Genomic DNA, 22,938 nt, shown 5'->3' on the forward strand with positions numbered 1-22,938 from the left:
CCCTAAAACAAACAGTACTTTGGAAAGTCCATAGGTATTTGCAGATAAAGTCACAGGAATCAGAGAAGTTTAGGGAAAACATGGATTTTAACTGTGAGCCATCAGCAATAAATGATGACACTGTCAGCCAGCTCAACTGTGAAAAAAATAACTTTAGAGTCATTATCATTAGGGATGCAGTGCATCAATACATCGTTTTTACATCAGCATTGGCTGATACTGACCCTTTTGATAAACATCAGCCATCTGCAAATCTGTTCTGTCCAATCAATCTAATGCTGATACCAGGTACACAGAAATGTTGAATGAAATAAAAGACCGTTTTACTGGTCAGAGGAATTCAGCTGTTGGCCAAACCCTGGTCTGTTTTTATGGTCGACCATGAGAGAAGACATTGGGACAATGAGAGTGTTACACCAAAGAAGTGATGAAATAAACATGGGTATCAGTACTGGCCATAACCCAATTCATTTCAAACACTGGTATTGGCATTTGCTCCGCCTACAATCAGTGCATCTCTAAACACAATGTGTTTATAAGATCTGACTTGATTTTTCAGCTGCAATCTGTCAGGTAGATAAATGGTTTAAGGTTAGGTGAAAAAACTTAAAAACATTACTGCTGAGTGTTTAAAAAATGGTTTTCTTTCATATGTGTACACCGTGAGTGAACCCTGAGTGGTCCATGAGTGAACTCTGCGTTAATTTGCTCTGATTCAGAGGCGTCGCATTGTATGAAATATCATTGCATGCTCTATTAAGTTCCTTCATGTCTCCTTAGTCTGAAGTCTTCATTTGAGCAGAGGGAATCAATTAGGGAGTTCATCAGCTTGCACAGGAGCACATCCTCCCAGCTGTTCTCCTGCAGCTCAGCACTGATTACCACTCATCTGAACACTGCATGCTCTTCATTAGCAAACCACTTCACTTCAGTCTGTGTGACAGCCACGCTTGCTGACAAGCTGATAATTAACTATCACTCCTTAAAACCTTGGTTTAAAATCCAAATCCCCAAGAATCCCTGATTTAAGCTCAGCCTCCTGTTAAAGCTTCTAAAATGTCAAATTCATACTTTGAAAGATTTCTGCATCATCCTGCTTGCAGGGAGGCAATGCAAAATATCACAGTCTGCCTCCTGAGTGCAGAAAAACAATGTGCCTGTTATAATGTGGCAAGAGGAGACCCAGAAGACGACTGTACCAATGTAACCCTGTGAGATCACACTGGATCATACCCCCTGGTTGAAACCAAAGCAGACATCTGATAAAGAAGCATATCAACACAATCATAAGATTAGATTTGGGATTTTCCACTGATATATTGACTTGCAATCACACTGATGTTTCTTATTATATGAACAATGCGCTGACATGCTCACTTTTTGCAGAGTGCTTCGACGTCTTGAACACAGAATCCCTCGTCATCATCTTGGTTGTGGAAGCACTATTCTGTTCAGCTTTTTTAATATTGTCATGTGCTGAGTGAAATCAGACTCCTGCTACTTAGTGTTTCAATCTAACTGTACCCATTGTCCAAAAAATGATGGGATAGTGGGTAGTAATATGTGAGTTATCGGTGTACTTGGCAGCCTATCAGGCCTTTATTAAGCTACACACCAGGTGTTTTAAAAAAATTTCTCTTAACATTTACCCTCTGTATAAATCAACTGCACATCCTCCGTACTGTTACATGTTTGCTACAGTAGTCATGCACTTTTTTCTTATTTGGAAAGGGAAAGAGAAACAAAGTGGACAAACTTAATGGGGAGAAACTAATCCCACCATAACACATACTGCTGAGAACAATGTTTAAACACTGTGGGACAGAAGAGTTCTAAGATATTTATGCTTAATTCTACATAAAGATGTAGAATCTGTACAGGGGTCTGTCTGGCAGGGTCATGATTCAACATGTGAAGTAAGCCCAGGTGATAAGGCCTAAATTTCTTATCAGGTTTTCTTCATGCCCTTTACTGGAACCTCCAATTCCCACATACAGCGACCGCGCTGTGATCCACCAGGGAATTGTACTGCGGAGCACAACACTCCCTCTCTCGTCTATCAGAGCTGTTCCACAGCCCGTGATCCAGAGTGCCACTTTGCTCCGCTTCATTCGAGATACGCCGCAGGTCTATTTTCAGCGCTGGCCAAACCGCGTCAATTCCTGTCGATCAGAAAGCTCCAAATAGAAAGTCCAAAGCAGAGAAGCAACGGTTCTTTCAAATACAACACAATGCATGGACTCTCAATGATAAATCCCCACTATATCAACATTACGACTCATCCTGCAGCGAGAACAAAGGGTCACTGAGAGGTCAGTGGGTCACAGAGCTACAGTGGCACCATTGATGAAGGAAAGTTCACTTTTGAGGACATTTAGCCAAAGAATTTTACATAAAACCACAGATCCTTCAAGCAAACCTTAACTTCCTAATGTAACTAACCCAATGGCAGAAGCAATAATATCATAGACTCATACCAGAAAGGATGATAAATTAACCCCAAAAGGTAAAACAGTCTGCTGTTGACATCCTACTCCTGCGTGAACACGCAGTTCTCACTATCTGAGTTTTAATTGGCCCAAAGCTGACTTATGTGGGAGTCATTGGTTTACACATCTTTAACCAAAGCTGAGCAGAGCTTGAAGGTATTAAGTAAAAAAAAGCCCATGATTCCATCTGCTGTATCTTTCATACTTGTGGAAAAACAAAATCTTATCCAAAGCTATTTTTATTCAAGCTTGTCAAAAACTGGCATTTATTTTTGTTGATTTGACATTTGAACACATCATGACGTTTTTATATTTACATTCACCTATTAGTCATTTCACCGAGCTGACCTCAAACGTGTCATAATATAAATTTTAGCTCATTAAGTTGGCTAATTAACCTTTATTTAGCAGATTTTAACATGGATTTCAACACTGAATTTATATTTTTAATAGGACTTACTGCAAAGTTGGGGAAATAATGAGGCCAACTGTCGGGTACCGGCTTAAACCAGCATGGTGAGCCTCCATGCTTCTCCCAGCAGCAGTCTAAGGTTATGTTATTCAAGCTGAAAGCTGAAGGTACCACATTCTGCCTTGATGCAGAATACGGATGTGTTTTTATGTTATGTTTCCCTCTGCAGGAACCAGTGACATGATAAAATGATGCTGTGTCAGAACCCACAACACTTGATAGCATTATCAGTAAGTCAAACATTATTGATTATTAGGTTTTGCAAAATTCAAAACTTGGTCCTCAGATTTGGATCTCAATCCTTAATCGTGACATTGTTATTTCAGCAAACTAAAGAAAAAATAGAACTTGATTTCTTTTTTTGAAGTGATCTTGAGTGAAGCTGTGGCAGCCTGTTTCCTGTTTGAGACTCATGCAGTCATTATAAACAAAGACATTACAGTGTTTATACAGCAGATGTAAACGGCACACAGAAAAGGAAATCCAGCCTGGAAGGCATTTACCACTCATTTTTAGCTTCACAAATGTTGAAAGATTCCCATCTCTTCCTAGAGTCATACAACATCTCCCAGACAATGCTGGACCATGACTGAAGACTAGTTCTGGGATTGGTAACTGCAGACTGTAGCACTCATTTCGAAGGTCCTAGAGAGAACGGTCAGTCTCATAAATCTACTAGTAATGGTAAAAGGACTGAGCTTGTATCATGCATTTCTAGTCATATGAATACTCAAAGTGCAGGCGGCTGCCTCAGACAGTATTAGTAACACGTTTTTAATCTCCACTCGTCCAGTCATTACAGAAACAGCTGTGATGTTTAGTGCAGAAGTAAAGCAAAAAGTCAAATTAGAGTGGAGTTTAGGGTCAGACCAGAATATTACATGTTAAGTATGAAAAACAACAGCAGGGGACAAACTGAGAGGGTCATTTCAAGTTCATAAAGTTATATATTACTGTATTTGAATTTAGGAATAGCTAAGTGAAAATAAATAGACTAGGGCCCTATGATTTCCACGTTAATAGAATCACGGAATTGGACAATAAAAATGGAATTTGCTATTTAATGCGGAAATCATGGAAATTGAATGAATTTGACTGAAGTGCGTTGTTTTTTTTAGAAAGAGGAACGTATATCTGAGGAATATGTTCCGGGGGAACACTAAAGTGTGGCACAACTTCTCCCTCACTTCCCAAACACTCACCCCAACCCCTCCTAAACAATAACAGCATGTCAGAGCAGCTGCACGAAACACCGGCAAACATCGCGTAGCTCAACACCGGGCAGTACCACGTGACGTAATGTTGCACCTACAAGAAAACTCATCCATGCTTCAAGTTATTTTACCTCACCAGAGAGTCATGGAGAGAGAGAGGAGCGTCTGTGCTTGAGGCACACAGCTGAAGTCACGACTTCAGGACCTGCTCACCTCTTGAGGGCTTCAAACTCAAGTCGGACGGATTTGAGATTTCATGAAGTCCCGCAGTCTAAATGATGTTACATTCGAGTATCAGTTAGCCTATTAATTCCTCCTGTAGATACTGTAGTTCCCTTTGATTGTTTAGGGAGCAAATACGCGTCTGCATTAACGTAGCGGTCTGATATAAGGCAGACAGACAGCGAGGAAGGAGGGAGATGAGGAGAGAACCGTTACAGTCAGGAGTAAAACATAAAGCAGCATCAAACTGCATGGACTGTTACAGACTGAGAGAGTAAAGAAAGTTTAGGTAACAGGTTTACTTTGAACCATTTAACTTTAATGTGACCTTCTTATTAAGTTACTATCACTCTCTGAGAGAACAGAAGGATTTCTTCATTTACATTATAAATAGGGACGGACCGATCCGATCCAATATCCTTATCAGGTCCGATATGGATGTAATTAATAGACTGGATATCTGACTGACGGCGCCGATCCAAATCCATCCTACAGTTTGCAGTAGATCATGAGTGCACCACAACCTAACATGAGACAGTCTGTGTGTAACTGAGCTAGTATTAGTTAGAATGTTCTTAGCGCTATAATTACCTAGTCAATTAAACTTAGATTATATTTAGAATAGTCAAAACTAGTCTAAAGATGAGAGAACCCAAAGCAGAGTGGGTGTGACTTTAGCCTGATACTCTCTACAGCATGGCTAGCATTGAAAGCTAGCGCCGCCCGCCTTCATTTCTCTTTGCAGATTAACATCGCGCTTTGATATTTGGCCTCTTTTTACTTCGGGTGAGTAGTCATATGTGAGCTTAACCCTCGACAGCCCACATACCACTTTATTTCCATTTACTACTTTGGAAAACTGTCGTACCGCGGTCCTCCTACTATAGAAATGTAAGCCTGTTTAAAAAGTATAACTATTTTTACACTCAGTTCAAAGCTGGGACTCTTTTTGCACAAAATACTACATCAATGGGATGATGGTTGGTTGTCACACAATCAGGTCATAGGTTCGATCCCCAGCTCCTGTAGTCACATGTTTATGTGTCCAGGGGTGAGACACTTAAGCCCAGGTTGCTCCCACTGCTTCACTGGTGGGGTGTAAATGGGTACAGATGTGACTGAATAGGATTGGCTTATCCTGATGGCTATTTGACCCTTTGCTAAGCTCCACCCCCTTGATTACTGTTGTCGGGCAAACTTTCAAATCCACCATGCTGAATACTTTCCACTGTGTAAATAGGGATTTCTGAAGGAAATACTACCAAATTTGTAGCAAAAGAGTGTTTGAAAATAACAGAGAAGGAGAAAGAAACATCCACAACGCGCTTGTGAAAGCTACATTCACGCTATCATTTGTTGTCGGAGTGTGAGCAGGTTTGTTAGCATTAGGTAAAATATCGAACATGTAAGCTAGCACATGGCTAATTAAGGCAGCAAACATTTATGAGCTCAAGACTAAGGAGGTCTTGCAAAATATCTTTGGTGATGTTAAAACTACTGACAACTATTGAGGAGAACTGACTGCAGGTTAGCGGGTTGTTTTAATAGTTTGTTGGTGTCTTCTTTAGAGGATGTTATTTGGCTATTGTATGCTAGTAGCAAAAAGGCTTCTGTGAAGCTACGTGTTGTGTGTAATGGAATGTATGTATGTGTATGTATGTAGCTCTGGATATACGTGCATTAATGTTAGCCATTTGCAAACCAAACTTAACTGCTGCAGCTAACCATGTGGTCTCGCTCTCGGTTTTTGGCTTTGTGAAAGCGAAAAATTCAACACACCACTGTAAAGATTTGGAGGTCCCATAAGCTCACGGCTTTGTCTGCTGAAAGCTTGTCAGGCTCCCATGCATAGTTACGGTTGCTAACCTAGGATTGGACTGTAGCTGTTTTAGGGAGGGGCTTAGTGACGGGTGTAACAGCGCTTTGAGAAGTCACATGACTAGAAACATGCTACACAAACTCAAGTCCATGTTCCGTTTATCAATGCAGCGCGGCATGGAGGAAATCGGTCTCAGTGTTCTTGAACGTGTGCACACAGGTGTGAGTTAAAAAAGGAGCTGAACAGCAGAACAATGCCAGTTCTAAGATAGAGGAAGCAGAACAGGGCTGTTAATTAGTGTTGTTGACACATACCAGGTGCACCCTCCGAAGTCTGTGTACTTTTCCATTATCTGTGCTGCATTGTGCTTCATTACAGAAATGTGTCTGTGGTGTGGATTCACACATGAAGAGAATAAAAACACCTTGTTTAGGTCAGTCACACAGAGGCTGCACTAAAGCAAAAAACACAGGAGAATGATTAACAAGAACAATTCTAAAGAGACAGTAAAAATGGCAACAAATACATATATGTTTATGGTTTGTATTTTGAACCAAGAAAGAAAGAAAAGCTTGCATTTTAATATCTTCAACTACCAAACTTGTTTGCACTATGCAGCTGTTAAATGTTGATAAGGTAAGAGAACAGAAGCCTGTGTTGGCAGGAACTCAATATTTAATCTTTTAGATTTAAAAAATCAGCATCCCCAGCCTTGAGAATGATCTTAGAATGGCGGTCATGATGTAAAATTAAACATCTGTCTTCTCTTCCAGCAAGAGTTCAAATCAAGACTACACTGACATCATGGACCACACAAAACTCAGACCACCTGTGAGCTGATGTGCACCCATGGGTGCAGGAAAACATTATTCTCTAATCTCACTGATGACGTTGTGCTACTTATTAAAATTTCTTATTACAGTTTTGATTATGATTAGTCATAATAATATAATGATTATTACAGTTTCACTGTGTATGTTTAAAGCTTAAAACTCATTAAAGATAAACTCTAGAGAGTCAAGAATAAGGGCGAGTTTTATGGCCCTGAATAAATACAAAAGCATTTGGTTTTATGTTAGTTCTGGATGATTGAGTTTTAATCATGATTTCAGCTCCCCATGACAAATACAACACAACTGATAGGAACCGATTACAGAGCCACATGCCACATGTACAGAGCACAAGCACCCTCCCTTTAAGCACAGTGAGTGTGTGCTGTTTGTGCCTGAACACGCTCAATGTTCACACTTTTGGTGAACAGTGAATTTAACATTTCTATTATACATCATGAGTGACAACGTAAATGTAATCTGAAGCCCCTGTGGAAGTGTTCATGTTTCAAACAAAGCTTTTATTCTGAAAGGTTTCCAGGGAAATCTTTTTTTTTTACCTCACATGCCAGATTGACTGTTTGATTTATCCACAGCATGGTTATACAACATTTCACCTTCATCAGGGAAAGCTCCCACAGAAACCTTTGGGAAGAGCAGGACTTCTCCAAAAATACTCGCAAGGTGATCGGACGTATTTTCTGTCAGTCACATTCATTGCATGCACCCCACAGATGTAGATAACAGAAGTGTTCGGCTGATAGATCCATCCGAGGGCCGATGCTTTTTTTGATGACGTGGCACACTGTGATTGGCTGTGATGACATAATGCATTTTTATTGTCTGAAAGCCAAGCCATGGGACAGCGAACCTGTTAGCGTTCTACAAAGCTAACTTCGAAAGCTAACTTTAGTGTTGTAACGTTATTCATACTTCATTATTCATACTTCACCCACGAATCACCCGCTTTTAACCCTCCGTATATTTGGGGGTGATGCTGAAGGCGTGAGAAGCATCATTTTGAATAAAATAATCTTAATTTTCTAACATTTAAAGTGTCTAAAACAGCCTTGACTCTGTTTGCTTTTGCAAAAAAATAAACTTTAAAAATGTTTTTGTTTTCCTTTTTATTAACCTATTTAGTTTTCATGACAAATATCTTTCTATTATTATGTAATATAAATTAGTTTTACCTACAAAAGAAGTATCTAATGACAAAACAGTATTTACAGTAAAAAAGTAATAATACCTTTACATAAAATTGATTACTTAAAGTAAAAAACTAAAATATCTTAAAATTAATGACTAAAATGTTTATCTGTAAACTCAGTGTGGTTTGTCCAGCAGTGTTTGCGACGCCACTGAAAGCTGCAGCATGAAGGCGCAGGCCCCAGACAGATCTGGTACCTACAACAGTATGATCCTGGTCTTGACAGGAAAACGCTGCCGTAATTCATGAACAATAGAGCCTAATGCTGATAAAACTCATGCTGAAGCTGGTTGCAAGAAGAGCGAAAACTTCTCCATCATAAGAAGCTTTAAGTGTGGCTTTTTCCTGCCATTTTAATAAAGAAATGTGGCACCGTTCTGATAAAACTACATCCGAGCTAATTGCTCCACCAGCAGCAAATGTATACCGACTCACACAGTAAAAACCTTTCTTCAGGTCCCTGTCAAACTTTGCCCACAAAAACAGGGGCAAATCCCAAAGGCCATTTCTATACACTGTTTAAATTGTAAAAACCATCAGATTACTCTGGTATTTATTCATTTAATATCTCACTCTATACTAGGGGTGTAACAGTACGGAAACATTTCAGTTCAGTATGTACCTCAGTTTTAAAGTCACAGTTTGGTACGATTTTGGTACGGTAATTAAGGCAAATAAATATTTTTTTTGTAACTAAATTATATTAAAATAAATAGGCTAAATAAATCACATTTAAAGTATTACCTCCGTCAAGGAGCATATGTGATCGGGTGGGTTTGTTAGTTTGTTAGCAACATAACTCAAAAGGCTGTGGACGGATTTTGATGAAGTTTTCAGGAAATGTCAGAAATGGCATAGGGAAGAACTGATTCGATTTTGAGACCAATCTGGATCACTGTCTGGATCCAGGAATTTTTTTAAGGATTCTGTACTATTGGGAGATAGGGCTAATGGTGGAGGTCTGCGCTGTTACCACTTTACACCAGGAGTTAGCGGACATGAGCAACTTCAATCCCAGCAGCATTTTTGGTGTGTTTCTATTCAAAGTTTTGGAGTTTATAGTTTGAAAGACGCATGCCTGGTCGAGGAGACGAGTTGGAGCGTAACAGAGAGAAAGACAGCGAATTGTTGCGAGAATACTCACAATGCTGGGAGAAAAAGAGGAATGTTCACCCTCTGCCATGACTTCCAGTCGTCCAGTGAGACCATGGATGAGACTGTCAGTGCATCTGTTGGCACCTGCAGGCAATGCTTCCACCATGACAGTCCACCCGTAGTAAAGCCAATGCTTTGCCTCACTGCGTGTCCACCCCACCGGGGAGGGAGTAATCAGCGAATGCCGGGGTGGGGGGCACATGGGGACAGAGTCAGGAATTTTTTAAAGGATTCTTCACTATTGGGAGATAGGGCTAATGGTGGAGGTCAGCGCTCTCTAAGTGCTTTTCTAGTTAATAATGCTACAACCTCCCTCCAAAAGGTCTTCAATGAATAAAAAATATTAATAATACTTTTTAAATTACTAGGTTATTTTAATTGATATATTGACATGACCCATTCTTTAAACACTAAAATTTCCCAGCCATCTTGAACGCATCATCATACAACCATTAGTTAGCTTGTTAAGTACGCTAATTAGCGTCTATCCTGCCGATTTCAACACGAACTTCAGCACTGGATTACTTTTTTAACCAATGGGACCTACTACAAAGTTTGGGAGAACTTTTCACGGCCCGTCTTGGTGGGTAAAGATGTTAGAGCCGTGTGAAATCTGAGGTTAACTTTACCTATGACACAGCTGCAGACATGGAGTCTCCTCTCCCCTTCCTCTGAGGCTGACAGTCGAAGGCACCGTTAGAATTAATTTGATTCACTAAACCACAGCAGCATTTTTATAATAAAAGATCTTAAATCATGGGAAACTCATAACCAGCTGGAGAGACTTCTTGTTGTTCCTCCTCGTTACAGCGACGTTCTTGTTTGAGTGGTGCTTTTCAAATGCTTTGATTGGTCTGCTGGACGATGTGCTGTCAGTGACACAGCTGCTGAATAATGTCAGCGCTACTGTTGTTGTCTTTGTCCACTATTGTATTTTACTGGGAAACAAAGTGTTCCTAAGCAGGACACTTTTATCTGGGAATATTCAAGCTGTTGCTGTCATTTGCTGTGGTTGTGTGGTTGCCAGGACAGTGTGACAGTGAGTTGTTCTCTGGCTTTCCATCTGTGTACGAGCTTCATAGCTTTGTTCCACATGTATCTGTTCAGTACACATCCGTATCGTACCGAGAGACCCATACCAGAATTGGTATGGTACCAATACATGTACCTTTACACCCTTACTCTATACACAACGGTTTACTGAGGCCTAAACACTTGAATTGTGTAAAAGACTAGATTTAATCTGGATCTCAAACATATAAGCACGGAAAGAACCACAAAAGCTAACTGCTGTACGCTGTTTATTTTCAGGTTTATCCTTAAAAAAGGATTTAACACAGCTAGTTCACAAAACTTCATTTCTAAACTAAAAGCAAATTTATACTGACTGATGTAGTCTCCATCTTAGCAGTAACTCTGCTTCAAAAACATCCTCGCTCCCTGAAGTATGAGTTTCATGAAAAAGAGAAAAATAGCCCACCCCCCCTAAATTAGGTGTTGCTAAACCAAATGTTAAGCAGAGAGGACCATCATGCTTCAGGAGCAGAGGGTGGGGTAAGTTGGGCCAGGCAAAGCTTCCTGCTCAAACTATTCATTACAGCCTACCTGTCATGTCTTAACATGTTGTAATACATGTTCCAACTTCAGCCCCTAGGTAGAAACTTTCCACAGACAACCTGATAGTGCCCTGAAACCACTGTTTTAGTAGAAACACACACACACCACCTTTTATGACAATGCAGCTAAGGCAGCATTCAGATACACTATGCTTATTTTAGCACTGCTCCTTCACATTTTTGAAAAACACTCAGGAGATTAAGAACTTTAACCACATTACAACCAGAGAAAAGAAAAGCAGCAGTTTTATCAGAATTGTGCCACAGACAAAACAAGAGCAAAGAGCTACACCATGAGCTTTTTTTTTTTTTTTTTTTTTTTTTTTTTCGGATTAAACATTTTGGCTCTCCTGACCAGCCTCAGCATAAGTTTATCCACATCATGTTCCACAGTTTATGAACGACAGCAGAGTTTAACTCAAGCTGTCATTACTTCTGGAGCTGCTCATGCCCACAGCCTCACTCTGTTTCGTCGCTATGATTGGCCCATCATGGATGTGACAGACAGAATGTTTGTCCAATCACCGTCTGAGAACTTTTTTAAAAGTCCTGCATCTTCCCACACATTCTCTATGGGAGCTTTTCCAGATGAATGTGAAATATATCCATGTAATGGATAGATAAAACAGAAAGGCACAATGGAGAGCTTTTTATTGGCCTATGGTTCAAAAGTTACCAAGCAATTTACAAAGGGGTGTGCCTGTGGCACGAATTGGTGCCACATTAGCTCTAATGGTTAAGGGCGGCTTGTAAACTATTTGTAAAGGTGCATATCGCCACCTACTGTAGAGGAGCTTGCAACCTCAGGGTGACATTTACTTCAGGTGAGCACTTCCCCCGTAACGCATCCATTTTTTCTTTTCTCTGTTCTCCTTTCACGTTCACAGGTGGCTGTTGTGGCACCGCCCCCTTTTACCATTCCATTACATCATCTGGTTTTGTGTTTTTTGAGGAATGGTCTTTTTTCTTGGGAAAGCTTTGCTATCACTAGAAAAGGGGATAGATGAGTTAAAATCTTGAGAATTTTTTCGCAATGCATGGGAAAGAGCTCCACAACCCACTTTTGGGTCCCGACCCACACTTGAGAACCACTGCCATGAGGCATCTAGGTAATATACAGAGCTGTCAAACTGTTCACGTTTTTGCCATTCAACACACAACTTGTTAACCAGAGCTAGGTCTGATGGTAACATGAAAGAGGGCTTATCACTACATAGCAGAGCTGAACATATCCAGAAATAAACAGATATTCCCCTAGTGGAAAAATCCTGGGGTGAAGAGAGAAGTCCAACTATATCATAGTTGAGCTCTGACTGTAGCTCAGCTAAACTGTAAAGATGCTGACTGATATCGTTTTAAAAGCAGAGCCAAATATTAACAGTACACAATATAAAAAACACCTATTTTCAAACTAAATTTGCAACTGTCTAAGATTCTAATGACACAATGACATGTATGTATGAATCAGTCCTTGTGTATACTATAAAACTGGGTTTCTGGGTTGTGTAATCTCTACTTAAAGGCCATAGTATTTAGGTCATATTTTGATGATACTCTAATTTGAATGTAATGCATCTCCACTGCTACAGTTCATGTAATTTTACTTCCTATAAGTGAAATATCTAAAAAGTGTGCAATGCTCTGCTGATAATGTTTTTGCAGACTTCTTTACTGTTTTATAGAACATGCAAGACTGGATTAAGGGAAAAAACAAAGCAAAATAATAAATGATGGCTCTGACTTGATTCCCTCCTGTATTTGACTTTCATTGTTGTCTCTGTTTGTAGTCAAACTGTGTCTATGTTTGAATAGCTGGCAGGTTTCAGGCCACAGTTGCATGCGGCTGTTCAAAATCCACAAAATTAAAGAAAGTTAGCAGAGAAATCAAGCAGCTCAGCTTACCACAGGGCAGGGTTTTAATAGCCTTCTCCTCATGCACAAACACTATCTTCCTGTGAAAACCACTCCAGGGCATTCCTCTTAATTATCAAGTGTTTTCTCAGACATCAGTGATATGCTTTCAGGACAGAAGTGGGCCTAGGCCTACAGCTCAGCACTAATTGGCTCTCCACTGAAGAACAGAATGGAACAAGTCAATCATGAGAGGGAAATTTTCAGAGGAAGCTCTTTAGCTTTATATTGCTGCCATACTCTCACTGTGCCACCCCTGAGATCAATTCAGCAGAAAATCATTTATTAGGAAGAAAAATGCGACTCATTACTCAAACTCAGCAACAGTTAAACTGACTTTATCTTTTACCTCAAGGCTGAAGGGGACGATGATGCTTGTTGTTATGTTAGTAAGACCTTATGGTCTGGGATGTCACAGGCCTCCTCTCAGATGGCTCTGTGGTTCTGCAGCAATACTGGTAAATTTGCATGTGTTTGTTTTCCCCGCTCTAGCTGAAGCTTGTGGCTAGCAACGTTCACAGCATGTCTGTCAAGAGCAAAAACTTTCTGCCAGACTGTCAAATAAACTCAGAAAGTCATATGGAATGATTCCCAATGATTTCTGAGCCTGCTGACCATCCTTCCTACTCTCATTGGAGGCCTACAATTGGAAGCAGCCAATTACAATGAGTTTAAACAAGGACCCTGCCAAGCTTTTAACATTTTCAGTGCTGTTAGTCTGTTTGTCCGCTGTCTGTTTGTAAGCAGGATTAAGTAAAAACTACAGGCTCAGTCTTCATGAAACCTAGCGGAAGAGTGTAGCTTGGGTCAAGGAGGATCCCATTAAATTTTGGACCAGATCCACAACCAACTCACGAACAAGCAATAAAAGCTGATCCAATAACACGCTGCCTTTCTATAATGTTATTTCATTCAAAGCACTGGTTGATTTCATGTATATAAAGATTACTTTCTGATTTTGAAGATGTAATTTTAGTTGAGGTATTTCTATTGTAGTACTATTCATCCTGTCACCTTGTGTAGATGATGATAATTTGGGTGCACCCACATTAGGCCAAGTCGCCCTATACTGAGTCTGGAATGACTGCCCCCCCTTCCAAGTCCCCTGACTCACATTGCCCCAGGCCCAGGCAGGCCTGAGCACCGTTGTTGCTTATACATCATCATGTCATAATACAGCACATACATGGCTTTACATCAACATGAAGCATCCATTAGTTTAGAGACAGCACAATTGAGGACAACAAGTAAAAAATGAGCAGCTTTACTGACTTTGTGGTTCAGTTCTGTCTTTGGTTAAACATGGCCCTCTAACACTCATGGATTATGTCATGATCTTTTGCCATGACCATGCTACCGACCCAGGTTGTGCCCATGCATGAGCAGCCGTACTGTGCTGAAGCCCACTTCTTCCAACCCTGCCAAGGCCGTGGAGTTGTACCACACTTGGTACAGAGCTCTCATACCAGTCAACAGAACTGGACTTAGGGGTCAAATGTGCCTGAGCACAGTACACACAGCCAAGTGTAAGCGCCCTCCAAGCGACAACCTCCGGTCCTAAAAAAATGAAGCCAACGCAGAACTGCAAAAAAATTTGAAAAAATGCGAGTGTCCACTTAAGGCTGGCTGAAGGAACCCGGAAGTCTCGCCTGAACACCTGTTAAAAGCCTTTTTTTTTACACAAGAAATAGACCAGTTTACAGCCTGTTCAAAAACTAAATGTGTCTGATCAGCTAATGTTTTCATGTGCTCTTACTGTACATGGAGTGATTTTTTTTTTTAATTGTACCACAATCGTTTAGATATCATCAGGAAAAAACTCACTGTGCACTGATTGGCAAGTCTCATTTGACTGACAGATAGCTTGACAAGTAGAAGCTGCGCTTCTGTCAACCAGAATGCTAGCTTGCTGACAGGAAGTCAAGCTTTGGGGGCGGGCCGTTAGATTGATCCAATGTTCGGTCAGACAGTTTGAATCTGCCTATTGTAAGAAGACGGCTGACGTCACACAACTGCTCACTCGCAGTCTTCCTCAGAGTGGTCACGTGATGTTGCTGTGACGTGTCTTGTCAGCTGATTTATACAGGTTTTGGCGCTGTCTTCCTACCGACCATTGCAAAAGAGAGAACCACATCATGGACTGGGATGGAGCAAACATCATTGGGACAGAGGTTAACAAACATTGTTGCTGGATTAAAGAGGCAATCGAAATACGGAAATGTGCCCACAGGACTATCAACCGGGACGAATGGGCCTTTTTGCTCTCACACACCTGGAATGCTGTCCTGAAGAGGTCGGACTGCAGATGGCGCTGTCCTCCTGCCTCTACCAGTAGGAAGACAGCGCCAAAACCTGTATAAATCAGCTGACAAGGCATGTCACAGCAACATCACATGACCACTCTGAGGAAGACTGCAAGTGAGCAGTTGAAACTGTCAGGTATGAAAAAGAAAAGACTCTCTGGTCTGTTAAAAAGAATCGCTTAGAATAGGGTTGGGTACTTTTGGGCATGACACATCAAATCAATCCCAATCAAATGAAACACAGAGAAGTGACCTATTCTAACCTCCTCCTAGAGTTATACCTGGAGTTATCTTTATGGTACAAAAGGACTGGGCCAACTGATTAGCAATCATCAATTTTCAGTGGCTGACAGTTAAACCACAGAAAGGACTTGTGTTTAAATGCACTTTTGTCAGTTTGAAATAGAAATGCCTGAATCTCAGTTTTTGGCACCTATGAGTACCATTGGCTATCATTGATACCAATGATATTTAGGCCCTGTGATTGACAGCATGCCTTTTCTTAGGCCCTGTCCACATGGAGACGAAATCAGGAGTATATGCAAAATTTTTTGTCATATTGGCATTTCATCCACACGGAAACGGCGTTTTGGGTGACTGTAAACGATACTTTTTGAAAACAGGTCCCAGAGTGCACAAATCCGTAAACAACCAACGTTTCGTCTCCGTGTGGACAGCTAACCGCATCTTTCTTAAGATGATTACGTCACACATAGCGTAGCTCTTTTAAGAAGCCTGCATGAGTCTGACAAAAAACAAACATGGCGGATTATAGCTATGTGTTCGTGCTGCAGAAGCTACTGAGTTTATTATGGCTTCTACAGCAAAATCTGATGCTCCTTTACCACCACCGCGAAATGCACACACCATATGTTCTTAGATCCAACGCGGAGAACAACCAGAGGGCAACTAGAAGAAAGTTTGTGTCTGTTTTCTGTGTTCTTCATTTCTCTTTTAATGCATTTCCATGGCAGCAATACAGCACCACATACAGGCTTGGCATATGCACTACAGCGTTTTCAGTCGTTTTCAGTGGTTCCATGCTTACGTGAATATTTCCTGAAACAATCCCGTCTCTACAGAAAACTTTTTCAAAACGTAACGGCAATGTATCGTTTTCGTCTCCGTGTGGACGGGACCTTACTTTGTTCAACAGAACATTGCAAAGATCTCCCAAGGAGCAATGCAACAGCTATCCTACAGCAATGACAACTGAACTATACGATGTGATGATTCCTTCATTATGTGTGGTCATTTATGTGAAGTAACACAATTATTAGAACTCTCAAAAATACATTATTTTCAACGGACCAAACCATGCAAACAGTTTGATGAATAAAAGAAAATAAGTCTTTAACCATCAACTCAGTTGCATTATGCAACTGATGCAATTAATCTGCAATTTCAAGAAAAAAAATTCCCCTCCAAACAACTATTGAGAAGTGACTGAACAGGCAAAGGCAGATGCAAACTGCTTCTATAGCCTATCTTACAAGCTTATCAATTTGAGCTACCAACTTCTAGAAGCACAACAAAACCACAGATACTTAGCAAAGTTTCTCGGCAACACCTTAATTGCCTTTTCTTGGAGTTGCATTAAAGGTATATTCCAGTGTTTTTGAGGTTGGGCTGTATTACATACCTGTGGTAGCAGCATTAGCCTGCAGAGATTTCTGTTAGCATTGCTCCTTTAAGAAGGACTCACTGGTTGTACCACCAGGAAGCCAGGCTATTCAGTGTAACAGATGGGTACAGTTTCTCTGTGGAATTTGGTGAGTTTTTGGTTAAACATTGGCCACAAAACAATGTTGGCTCAAATGTACGCACTACTGAAAACTTTTGAAGCACTTTATTTTATACTAGGGTTGAACGATATGCAAAAATAATCTAATTGCAATTTTTTCCTCCCAATATTGCTATTGCGATTTAACATGCAATTATTTTTAGGCTCCTCATCTTATGGATTGCTCAGCAAACACAAGCAATAAACCATTCAATAATATAACCAGCGCAATGTTAGATAAATAAAACTAGGGATGACTGATTTACAAAAATATCAAATTGTAATTTTGGCTTCTATAGAGAATTTGACATCAATTGCAATACTGAGGGGATACTTTTTTGTTTTTGTTTTTCTCGTTTAAAATATTATACATGGTCAGGAAAGGTAGGATTTCTTGTAAACTATTCCATAAACAGTCATTTGAATGTATGCGTAATGTGTAGAGCATAAAATCTCTGCTGCAAAAAAAATTATTTTGACACATTTCAGGTCAAGAAAATATTGCAATGTCTGTGATTTGAACATTGCAACAGGCCATATTGCAATTTAATCTCATTTGCAATGAATTGCCCAGCCCTATTTTATACCCAGAGAGCCTCTGTGTTTTTGTCGTGCAAGAGCACATTACCAGAAGCCAAAGCCTGCATTGCACTGAACTCCAGGGAAAAACTGGATCCATCTGTTAGGCTGCATAGCATAGCTTCCTGGTCGGTACAACCAGTGAGTCCTTCTTGAAAGAGCAATGCTCAGTGAAATCACTGCAGGCTAATTCACTTAATAACTTCAGCAACACTGGAATATCCCTTTAAAGCATCATGCTGATGATTGACTTGCTTTGTGTCCTAGTGTCAAACCCAACATATCATTAAGTTATAATAAGCTACCTAGCTTTTAATCTGCCAGTCCACATTTTACTCCTTACTGGTCTTATCAATTTTAGGGAAATCTTACTTCTGTTTAACTGGAGGATGTGTGACTCAGCAGAACACAACATGATGCTGTTTTGTCAAGCTGACAGTAAAATGTGCTGCATTTCAGTTTCATTTCATTCACGATGTTGATGTGCTTGATATTCACGGGCTAGCACTGTATTAACGTGTACTACTCATAAGGCTGGCAGTTAAACCAAACTTAAATTACGTTGAAATATGACCTACTGCAACTTTCCCATCACAGAAGGTGTAATATTCCTTTAACCTGAGATGTGTGCCATACTACTTTATTACTCTTTGCAGCAGCAGGGATGCTGTGCTCTACACATCATGCAAATATTCAAGTGTCATTTGTTTAGATTTGTTTGCAAAAAAATCCTACATTTCTTGTTTCTATATATCATTTTTTCTAAATGACAAGACATAAAAATGATCATTCCCTCCAATATAACAATTCAAACCAAACTTGTAAAATAAGCCCAAATAATTGCAATTACATTTCTTCTCAGACTTGTTTGGCTCTAAATATTACACCTCACCGCAGTGTTCCTCTTAGCTGCAGACACCAGAGTGCTTACCACAGGTGATCGGTTTTGATATAAAGAGTATTAATTCTGATAACAGATCACATAAAAATCAATGATAATAATCAGTTTTTAATCAGGGCAACTCCTGTTATAAACATCAGATTCCCATAGGCACAGTTACGTAAGTATCCTTATATTTATTAAAAACAGCCAAGGTCCGGTGAAGCAGCTCTAACAGGACAGGCCTGTCAGCCTAAGTGCCGAGTATCAATCAAAAACAGAAGCACAGAAAGTTGTAACTTAAAATGACCACCTTGTGGTTTAAAAGTAAAAGCTAAAGCCAACTAACCTCTGAGCAGAGAGCATCGGGGAAGTCACAGAATTCATTCATACTGCTCTCTATTGTTTCTGTCTCACCTTTTCTATCAGTTAGTCATGCACTCTGTGGCTCGTTTGAGACTTGTTTAGTAATAAATTATGTTCATTCTTTATTAATCTTTGACAACAATGCAGTTAATAAACAAGACACTCCCTACCAGTATAATATCTGTCTTTAGTTTGATCGATGTGTTTAAAGAGGAAAAAAGTTAATTCTTTTGATTATGAAGTAGGGAAGCATGATATTGGATTTTTGCCCATATCTGTTATGACAATATTTCCAAACTCATTTAAGCCAATACTGATATACACACATTTTTCATCTTGGTTTACACAGAGTATCCTGTGCAAAGAGAAGCCAAGTCAAGCGAAGCTGAGAGGAGAGGGGAAGTAGACAGTCTGGTAGTTAGTTTTTGTTTGGGGCTTTAGGGCCTGTGTCCACAGCAGGCTTTTGTAGCACTGGCAGCACCTCTAACCTCATTTTCAGAGTGCTTCTCACCAGCAAACATTGATAAAATAGCCGTGTGCTTCATCCTTCCATATTTTAAGGAAATATCACACAGAAGACATGAAGACAGTGTAAAGGAATCTTGTCCTGACAGCTGCAGACCTGACAACTTTACCCTTTAACGAGTGCAGCCCTGTTCCCAAGTGGAATGGTTTTTCAACTGAGAGCGCTCCAAGCTTTGTGACAAAAACAGCTAACACCAAGGGTGTTTCTTCTGCCCAGGACGCAGAGTACTTGGAATGGTGTACAACATTAACCTTGCAAAGCAGATGGATACGCCTGTTTCCTTGTTTTTCATTGGCGAATCCATCTTGCAAAGCTCCCATCTGAACCGTTTGGGCCCAGTTAGAAGGTGACTGGACCAATGAGTGACGAGGGGCAGTACTTTCAGACGCAGCAGAGTCATGACATAAACAAGCAGCAGCAAGAGCTGGTGCATTTATGGAGGAAGAGATTAGTGTGGATGCCAGTAAAGCGCCAGTTTTATCAGAACTTGATGACATTTCTTTGTTAGAAGACGAACAAAGAACAGCAGTGAGTTGTTTTCTTTAAAAAAATGACAAAAGTCGTGTACTGACATGTCTACAACATGTCTACAACAAAACGCGTGACATGTCACGCGTTTTGTTGCTTTGATTGGCCCGTAGAGATGTGACAGACAGAACGTTCATCCAATCACACTTGGATTTTTTTTTGCAAAGCCTCTGCCTTTTCTCAAATGTTTCCTATTGAAGCTTTCCCAGATGGATGTGAGAAACAAATCCATCTGACGTGTCAGGTTAGTACAACATTGGCTTTGAATTGAAAAACATGCACTGCCAGCACAACAGTCAGTGTACACAGACTGTCATTCAAAAATGTTCAGGGGTCAAAGTGGGTCCCCTTTGAGTGTATGGCACCCTAGACAACCACCTAATGGTACATCTGTACATGTTGCTGATATTTTAGGCTGAGTATGATCACCAACAGCTGATATGTCCAGCTGATACAGGGGCTGTAATATTAGCACAAGTTTTCATTTCTACCAATACCAACGCTAACCTGACACGCCAAATGAAAGTGTTTCACACATCCATCTGGTAAACCTTTCATAGACAGCGTATGGGAAAGAGCAAAGCCTTTAAAAAAACTTTGAAGGGTGATTGGATGAACCTCTGTCTGTCACATCTTTACGGGCCAACCAGAGCAACAAAACACGTGACGTCGTAGTCCCAAACCGAGGTGCGCCACTACAGACGAGTAAACTCCATAGAGTGCTGCATAACAAAAACAACGGCCTCTGTACAATGGTGTTCTTTTTTCTTCTTTTAATGAAGAAATGTCAAGTTTTGATAAATCTTACACTTAAGCAGCATCCATGCTAATGTCTTCCGCCATGATTGCAACGCCCACTTCTCGCTGCATGCGTACGTCACAACTCTGCCACGCCTGAAAGTACCGCCCCCTGACGCTGATTGGTCCTGTCACTTTCTGACTGGGCCCAAACGGTTCTGATGGGAGCTTTGCAAGATGGATTCACCAGTAAGAAACACGGTGACGGGCAAATCCATCTGCTTTGCAAGGTTATACCAACGCCGCTTTGTCAACAAAGTCAGTCACTTCAGCAAATTTCCCCATGAAACAATTTTCCTGCCTGAATTAGCTAACTGTTAACCCAGATCCACAGTGCACTGCTGGGCACAAATTGTTTTATTTTTATCAACTTATCACACAGCTACCATATATAGATGGTTGTCATGAAAGTCTGCTTATCTTACTAAAAACCTCCAACTATTTATATTCCATCAGAGACCAACAAACCCAACTTTAACTTTCCGTTCCCTCTTTAAAAGTATGCATGCTGTCTGTTTCTCTCTCCGTCCACTCCATGCCTCTGTTTTCTTCCTCTCTTCTTCCCACGTCAGCCATATGAAGATGTTAGATTGTCTTATTTTCAGCAGTAAAACTAAGTGATTCGACTTTATTCAGTTAAATAACTGCATCATATCTCCAAGCACCTTTTTCCATGCATCTTTCAACATGTCACTTTTTCAGTTAATTCACATTAATCTAGTAAACACACATTTTCTCGAATATTATGAGCTAACAACGTCCACCACAGAGCTCAAACTGAACAGACTAGTCGGATAAAAAGGGGTAGCACCAGTTTCTCACTTACAATAACCTGTAAACGCTTTCTGTTAAATGTCATCACCGTTACCACCGACGGGGGAACTTTAATGCTATCTGCCCGGAGTGTAGCAGGCAGCTACTGGCCAAACATATCATACCTGGACACTGCTGGCTCTATAACACTGCCCCTCATCCTAAACACTGTCACATACAAACAATAAATAACATGGACAATCACACAAACAGACATATGGGACTCCACAGTAGAAGAAATAACGTTACTTATGCTTGAGTAAAGCACAACCATCCCTGTGCTATGGTACAAAAATACCATCAATAGAAGAAGAATATGGGGAAGAACCGACGGCGGACATGACAACGAGGATTATATAAAACCCCTCTTACAAGAAGAGCAGAAACTTTGTTTCTACAGAGAGCAGTTTGTCGTGGATTCCAGCTAGCATGCTAGTAGCTAGCCATCTAAAGCAACAGTCTCACTGGACTGTCGCTGTTGCTAGCATAGCTGACGCCAGTTTCCAATGGCTCACAATGATATTGTTACCAGAAACCATAAACAAACCTGAGGTCTTTAAAATGCCCACAGCGTGTAACACTCCGTTTATGATGCTGGCATGCCCCAACTGAACGAAATATCCCAAACATCAGCCCCAGTCCTTTCACCAGCAGGATAACAGGGACCCAGAATAACGTCCTCGCGTCTGTGGGTACGACAGCTGCTCCGCTGAGAAAAGGCTCTCTAACCTGGAGACACCGTCACAAAATATTCCATCTGTCACTGATTTCAGACTTACCGATTATCGCTCTCAACAGATCTTAATCCAACACTCGAACAGGAGGACAACAGGCTTCATGGTTTAGAGTTACAAGTGAACTTCGGCACGTCGCTGCTTAGACCGCCATCTTGGATCTCCTGGAACCTAGGACTCAACCAAAACCTGGAAAACGGGGGAGGATTTGGCATGTAACATCCCAAATCATTTATCCAGTGTTTGTTTTCACGGACTAAAGTCCGAAAGAAGACGGGATATTCTCTTTTATCCAGAAAGGAATGAAGTAATGTCAAAGGTAATGTTGACAAACGTCTTGTTTGGCCGCATATTACTGACAAATACCCCCAAATCCATAGTGGCCACTGGGAAGTTTCTTTAAACCTGACGTGTTTTTACACGCATTACAGATGAGATGTACTGTGCAGAAAAGTTTATATATCGTCAACAATTTTAATTTATACAGAACTATTTTGTAACTAAGTCCTTCTTTTCATATTTTCTTTTTAATTTAGGTTGTTAATGTATTATTGTGTATTTCCGAAACCATTGTTACTATTTGTGAATTAAGTCCTCATGTTATATGTTATTGTTGGCTTATCTGATTATTTGTAATTGAGTTGTTTCAATAAAATGATAATAAAAAAATAAAAGTAAAATAAATATAAA

The 22,938-nt window shown here is 40.4% G+C and overlaps 1 protein-coding gene across 1 annotated transcript in view; it reads right to left on the reverse strand.

The window, feature by feature from the left end:
- LOC121511069 (bifunctional heparan sulfate N-deacetylase/N-sulfotransferase 2-like) overlaps positions 1-22,414 on the reverse strand; it is a 58,416-nt gene extending 36,002 nt beyond the window's left edge. Inside the window, exon 1 of the mRNA XM_041789586.1 lies at positions 22,294-22,414. The gene's annotated coding sequence lies outside the window, so the exon portion shown is untranslated. The remainder of the gene's footprint in view (positions 1-22,293) is intronic.
- Between the last annotated feature and the right edge of the window lie 524 nt (positions 22,415-22,938).

The sequence above is a fragment of the Cheilinus undulatus genome, linkage group 6, assembly GCF_018320785.1.
Source record: "Cheilinus undulatus linkage group 6, ASM1832078v1, whole genome shotgun sequence".
Classification (NCBI taxonomy): Eukaryota; Metazoa; Chordata; class Actinopteri; order Labriformes; family Labridae; genus Cheilinus; species Cheilinus undulatus.